Source organism: Neomonachus schauinslandi, chromosome 3, assembly GCF_002201575.2.
Source record: "Neomonachus schauinslandi chromosome 3, ASM220157v2, whole genome shotgun sequence".
In the NCBI taxonomy this organism is placed as follows: domain Eukaryota; kingdom Metazoa; phylum Chordata; class Mammalia; order Carnivora; family Phocidae; genus Neomonachus; species Neomonachus schauinslandi.
In genome coordinates, this window is record NC_058405.1 from 11281912 (window position 1) to 11288624 (window position 6713).

The following is a 6713-nucleotide window of genomic DNA, read 5'->3' on the forward strand; positions in this document are numbered from 1 at the left end:
GGGTGGGAGGAATGGGGTGGCTGGGTGGTAGACATTGGGGAGGGTATGTGCTATGGTGAGCACTGTGAATTGTGTAAGACTGATGAATCACAGACCTGTACCTCTGAAACAAATAATACATTATATGTTAAAAAAAAAAAAAGAAGAAGAAGAAGAAGAAGACAGTAGGAAGGGAAAAATGAAGGGGGAGAAATCGGAGGGGGAGACGAACCATGAAAGACTATGGACTCTGAGAAACAAACTGAGGGTTCTAGAGGGGAGGGGGGGTAGGGGGATGGGTTAGCCTGGTGATGGGTATTAAAGAGGGCATGTATTGAATGGAGCACTGGGTGTTATATGCAAACAATGAATCATGGAACACTACATCAAATAAACAAACAAACAAATAAATAAAGAGGGGGAAAAAACAACCCCCCCCAAAAAAACCTAATGGAGTAACAGAGAGTATATAAACAAAGGAGGTATAGGTGGAGAGGGTAAAGCTTATTTCTTTTTTCAAACCCTTCCAGCTCCTCTTCAGCTCAGAGAACAAAGAGATTATGTCAGACCAGCAGCAATCTTGTGTTAATAATGCTCAGCCATCTCTCTGTTGATACTATCATCTAAGCTTCTTCTGGGACCCTTGAGTTACCAGATTAGCAAAATAAAAGGCCTCCTGTTCCCAAAGATTTCCCAGGCTTTGAATCTTTCCTAGTCCCCTTATTCTTAAAATGACCAGAACATCCAATATAATAGCATACTATGCACCTGTAATAAGGAATAAAGAAAATCTCTATATACAACAGTGGAGTGATTGCTAGGATATATTGTTGAGAGAAAGAAATCAAGACAGGGGTACCTGGCTGGCTCAGTTGGTAGAGCCTGCAACTCTTGATCCTGAGGTTGTGAGTTCAAGCCCCATATTAGGTGTGGAGCCTTCTGAAAGAAAGAAAGAAAGGAAGAAAGAAAGGTAGGTCAAGGTAGAGAAAAGTATGTAGAGCATGCTACCATTTATCTAAGAAAGGAGGATAACAGATATACATAGATAATGCTTATATTAAAGACAAAAACAGATAATCCATAGCCCTCGATTCCATTCCTGCTGCCCGTCCGACCTGCTCACACCCAGAAAGCTGGTAGCTCCATTGAGCCATGTGTGGCATTTGCGCCCTTTTTGGCAGTGACGACTGTCTCTCTGATCAGTGTCTGAGTGCTATGAAGATCACACACAGAGGTCCAGATTCATTTCATCTTCAGAATGTTAACAGATACATGAACTGCTGCTTTGGATTTCACTGGTTGGCAGTGGTTGACCAACTGTTTGGAACACAGCCAATTTGAGCAAAGAAACATCCTTACTTGTGGCTCTGTTACAATGGTGAAATCTACAACCACAAGGAGATGAAACACATCTCCTTTTGAATTTAATTATCCTTTAATTCTCCTTTTGAATTTTTTTTTTTTTAAGTTTTGTGGGGTTTTTTAAATGATTTTATTTATTTATTTATTTGGACAGAGAGAGAGCATGTGCTCACAAACAGGGGGAGCAGCAGAGAGAGAGGGAGAAGCAGGGTCCCCGCTGAGCAGGGAGCCCAACATGGGGCTCTATCCCAGGACCCTGGGATCATGACCTGAGCTGAAGGTAGACACCCAATGACTGAGCCACCCAGGCGTCCCTGAATTTATTTTGAATTTAATCACTAGACCAAAATTAATGGTGAGATCATCCTTCATTGTTATGACAAAGGAGGAACTGAGCAAATAATTTGTATGTTGCATGGGGAGCTTGCATTTATTTTATGGGATACCACCAATACGAAAGTGTTCCTGGGCACAGACACCTATGGAGTCAGACCTTTGTTTAAAGCCATGCTAGAAGATGGATTTGGGGCTGTGTGTTTAGAAGCTAAAGGTCTTGTTAACCTGAAGCACATCACAACTCCTTTATCAAAATGGAGCCTTTAAAAAAAAAAAAAAGTGGAGGCTTTTCTTCTGGGACACTATCAAATTTTGGATTTAAAGTCAAGTGACAAAGTTGCATCCGTGGAAATGGTTAAATATCATCACTGTAGAGACAAATGCCTGCATGCTGTCTCTAACAGTGTAGAGAAACTACTCCCAGGTATTGACGTGGAAACTGTGGAGAGAAGATGAGGAGAACTGGAGACAGCAAGTATAGACAACTCTTTCAAGGACTTTTGCTATAAAGGAGAGGGAGAGATGGAAGACGAGAGATGGTATAGTTTGTGTGGATGTGCAAATGCTATCAATGATCCAATAGAGAGGACAAACTGATAATGCAAGAGACAGTTCCCTTAAAACGGAAACTCGAGGCAAACCTGTTGTGATTCCATGGTGGTAAAGTAATGTTTGCTTGGGGAAGCAGATTTATTCATGTTCTTTTTTCCTCTTCATATACATGCCTACTTTTGGGTCCTTTTTTTTTTACAGATCCTTTTTGACAATGCTATTGAGAAACATTACATGACAGAAGGACTGGATGCCTTTTATCAGGGGGCTTGGATTCCAGCTTGGCTGCTTTCACCCTGTTGAAGCAGCTAAAAGAGGCTCTGGTACAGTATGCTCTCCAGACATTTGCAATTGGCATGGAAGACAGTCCCCATTTACTGGCTGCTGGCAAGGTAGCAAATGAACACCATGAAGTCCTTTTTGACTCTGAGGAAGGCATTCAGACACTGAATAAAGTCACATTTTCCTTGGAAGCTTAGGACCTTACAACAGTTACACTTCAGGAGATACGTATTTAATTTCCAAGTACATCTGGAAAAACACAGATAGCATGGTGATCTTCTCTGGACAAGGTTCAGATGTACTTCTACAGAGTTACTTATCTTTCCACGAAAACAACTTCTTCTAAAAAGGCCAATGAGAGTGAGAAACTTCTGAAGGAACTCTGTTTGATGTTGTTCTCCACACAGATCAAACTACTGCTATCCTTGGACTTGAACTGAGAGTCCCATTCCTGGATCTTTGATTTTCTTCCTATCACTTGTCTCTGCTACCAGCAATGAAAATTCCAAAGAATGGGATAGAAAAACATACCCCAGAGAGAATATTCAGACTCTAATCTGATCCTTACAGAGATTCTCTGGTGACCAACTTCTGTTGGTCCCTTCAGGGATGGGATAACCTGAGTTAATAATTGCTGGTTTAAGATTTTACAGGAAAAGGGACACCTGGCTGGCTCAGTTGGTAGAGCGTGTAACTTTTAATCTTGGGGTTGTGAGTGCGAGCCCCATGTTGGGTTTATTTTACTTAAAAATATTTTAAAAAAAGGATTTTATAGGAATATATGGACAGCAGGTTGATGATGCTCTTATGGTGACTGCAAGACAAAAATTTCCCTCAGTACTCCTCAGACTTACAAAGGCGATTACTACCATTAATCTTTGAATGCCACTACCCAGGCCAGACTGACCAGCTGACCAGTTACTGGATGCCCAAGCAGATCAATGCCACCAACCCTTCTGCCTGCACTCTGACCCGTTACAAGCTACCAAAGCTGAGACATTCCCTAAAGTATCGACGGAAAGTAGATGTTCTTCTTGTCAAGGCCAGTGGGACTAGAGGCAGGTGGGGCCATCCGCCCATGGGTACTTGAGTATGAAAAAAAAAGTTTCAAATCTAAAAACCAAAGGGAAAATAAATCATAAAATTAAAAAGAAATTGTTAGCAATGGGTTGGGAGGAGGGACAGGATAGAGGAGACAGAGATAAAAGCCAGACAGGTTTTGTATACTTGACTTTGAAACCACGTAAATATTTTACATAGATCTAAAACAAGATTAAGTGTTAGCAACCTCCAAGTATCTAAAGGAAAATGAAGCAAATGAAATCACTAAGAATCCTTAGTGACCTCCTAACTACTAAATCCGATGCCTTGCTTGAGGGTACATTCAACTTATCCTGTCTGTATAATTTTACATTGCTGATCATTGACTCATTATTAAAATTCTCTTCCTCCTTGGCTTTTCTGAGACCACTCTTTCCTGGTTTACCTTATAAATCTCTGATTTCACTTCTATCCTTCACTAGGCCCTCTTCTTCTACCTGTGCTTTCAATATAAATAGTTCCCATTCCTTTTTTTTTCTTTTTTAAGATTTTATTTTTAAGTAATCTCTATACCCAACATGGGGCTCAAACTCACAACCCTGAGATCAAGAGGTGCATACTCCATCAACTGAGCCAGCCCGGTGCCCGCCCCCCCCCTTTTAAGTAGGCTCCATGCCCAACGTGGGGCTTGAACTCACAATCCTGAGATCAAGAGGCACATGCTCTTGGGGCACCTGGGTGGCTCAGTCAGTTGGGCACCTGACTCTTGGTTTCAGCTGAGGTCATATTCTTGGGGTCGTGAGATCCAACCCCACGTCGAGCCCCCAGTCAGGCTCCGCACTGGTCCCTCTCCCTCTGCACCCCCCTCCCACTTGCACTCTCTCTCAAACAAATAAATGAAATCTTAAAAAAAAAAAAAAAAGCCACATGCTCTAGGTAGTTCTCATTTTCTTTTGTTTTATTTTTTTAAAGTAATCTCTACACCCAACATGGGGCTCACACTCACAACCCTAAGATCAAGAGTTGCACACCACCAACTGAGCCAGCCAGGCACCCCTAGGCAGTTCCATTCTTAATTTACTTTTTTTAATCTGATCACTCCCAGCAGTAAAACCATATACTCTCCTGACTTCCATTAGACATATTTACATAAATATATGATTATAAGAAAATTAAGATCAATACGAGTTGCTGTACTATAGGGAAATTATGCCATGGGAGAGGAAAAATGAACCAATTTCAAGGGAACTGCTCTAAAAGTTTTTTGAATAAGTTATTTTGCATATCTACTAAATTACTGTCTGTTGTTCAAAACCTACCTCAGCTGTTATCTATTCTATAAAACCTTATCAGATTTCTCTGGCCACAATTAAATATTACTTCCTCTTCACTCTGATAAGATCTCTCTTATGACATGTATTACCTAGTGACATATATTACCAAAATGCCAAAACAGAAATGGGTAGAAAAAAATAAAACATGAGACGCCACAAGATCTACATAATATCAGCATTTGTGAATGAGGAAGCAGATAGAAGCAAGATGAACGTGAGGAAATGAAAATGGCAAAAATCATTAATAGGACAGAATAAAGGCTCACACTGACATAAAAACATAGGGAATAGAAGCCGTTTGACCAGTACAGGGACATGGGGACAAAGGCAAAAGACCCAGACAAAAAGTGAAGCCAATCTTTCAGGGATCTGCACCTTCAGGGCTGCTTTCTCTCCCTCCCTGTTGGTGCTGGGACTGGGAGCTAGGCACCCATCAGAGACCCAGGCGGGGCTTGAGCACCTCCACAGGCCTCCTGCCTCAGGTCTTCCTCTGGGTTCTCATTCTCTCTCTCTTTTTAAAAAATATATTTTTATTTATTTATTTGAGAGAGAGCACAAGATCAGGGTGAGGAGCAGAGGGAGAAGCAGACTCCCCGCTGAGCAGGGAGCCTGGGACGCTGGGATCATGACCCGATGGGCTCTCACTCTCTCTCTTAATCTTGACCAAAGCTGCCTCTGCCATTAAGGGTTGTTCAGTGGTCCACTCTGGAATTGTAAACCCCCTCAACTATTTGGCTTCTCTGTGAGCCTGTACACCCAGCAATCACATTCCTCCTGTGGCCACATGTCTGGTGCCACCTTTCCTGTAGCTGCCTCCTGCCTTGCTTCCTTTTGAGGCTTAGAGCACACGCACTCCTTTTCCTTTTCGGACCCACCACCAACTTCCTGTTTTCTGCCCCAGACATATTTCCATCTCTCAGCTCTGCCTCAGAGTCCCTTAAACACAGACTCAGGTGTGTGCTTTTCTTTTCTTTTCTTTTCTTTTAGGATTTTATTTATTTATTTGACAGAGAGAGATACAGCAAGAGAGGGAACACAAGCAGAGGGAGTGGGAGAGGGAGAAGCAGGCTTCCCGCTGAGCAGGCAGAAGGCAGACACTTAACCTACTGAGCCACCCAGGCACCCTGGGCATGTGATTTTCAAAATGCCTTTTTTTTTTTTTAAGATTTTTTATTTATTTATCTGAGAGAGAGAATGAGAGACAGAGAGCATGAGAGGGAGGAGGGTCAGAGGGAGAAGCAGACTCCCCGCCGAGCAGGGAGCCCAATGCGGGACTCGATCCCGGAACTCCAGGATCATAACCTGAGCTGAAGGCAGTCGCTTAACCAACTGAGCCACCCAGGCGCCCCTCAAAATGCTTTTAAAAAGCCATTATTTTAGGGGCGCCTGGGTGGCTCAGTCATTAAGCATCTGCCTTCAGCTCAGGTCATAATCCCAGAGTTCTGGGATCGAGTCTCACATCAGGATCCCTGCTCGGCGGGAAGCCTGCTTCTCCCTCTCCCTCTCCCCCAGCTTGTGTTCCCTCTCTCGCTGTGTCTCTCTCTGTCAAATAAATAAATAAAATCTTTAAAAAAAAAAAGCCATTATTTTATCAGAGGGGAGGGGGTGGGGGGACGGGTAAAACAGGTGATGGGAATTAAGGCATGCACTTATCAAGATGAGCACAGGATGATGTATGGAAGTGTTGAATCACTATATTGTACACCTGAAATATAACACTGTATGTTAATTAACTGGAATTTAATTAAAAACTAAAACAAACCAAAAAAAGCCGTACTTAGGTGGAAGTCACACCCTCCATCTGCCCTCTTGTTTTCTCCATCCCTT

General features: G+C 42.5%; 1 pseudogene; it reads left to right on the plus strand.

Annotated features, from left to right (window-relative positions):
• Positions 1 to 1131: 1131 nt before the first annotated feature.
• LOC110585865 lies at positions 1132 to 3601 on the plus strand (annotated as a pseudogene).
• The last annotated feature ends 3112 nt before the right edge of the window (positions 3602 to 6713 follow it).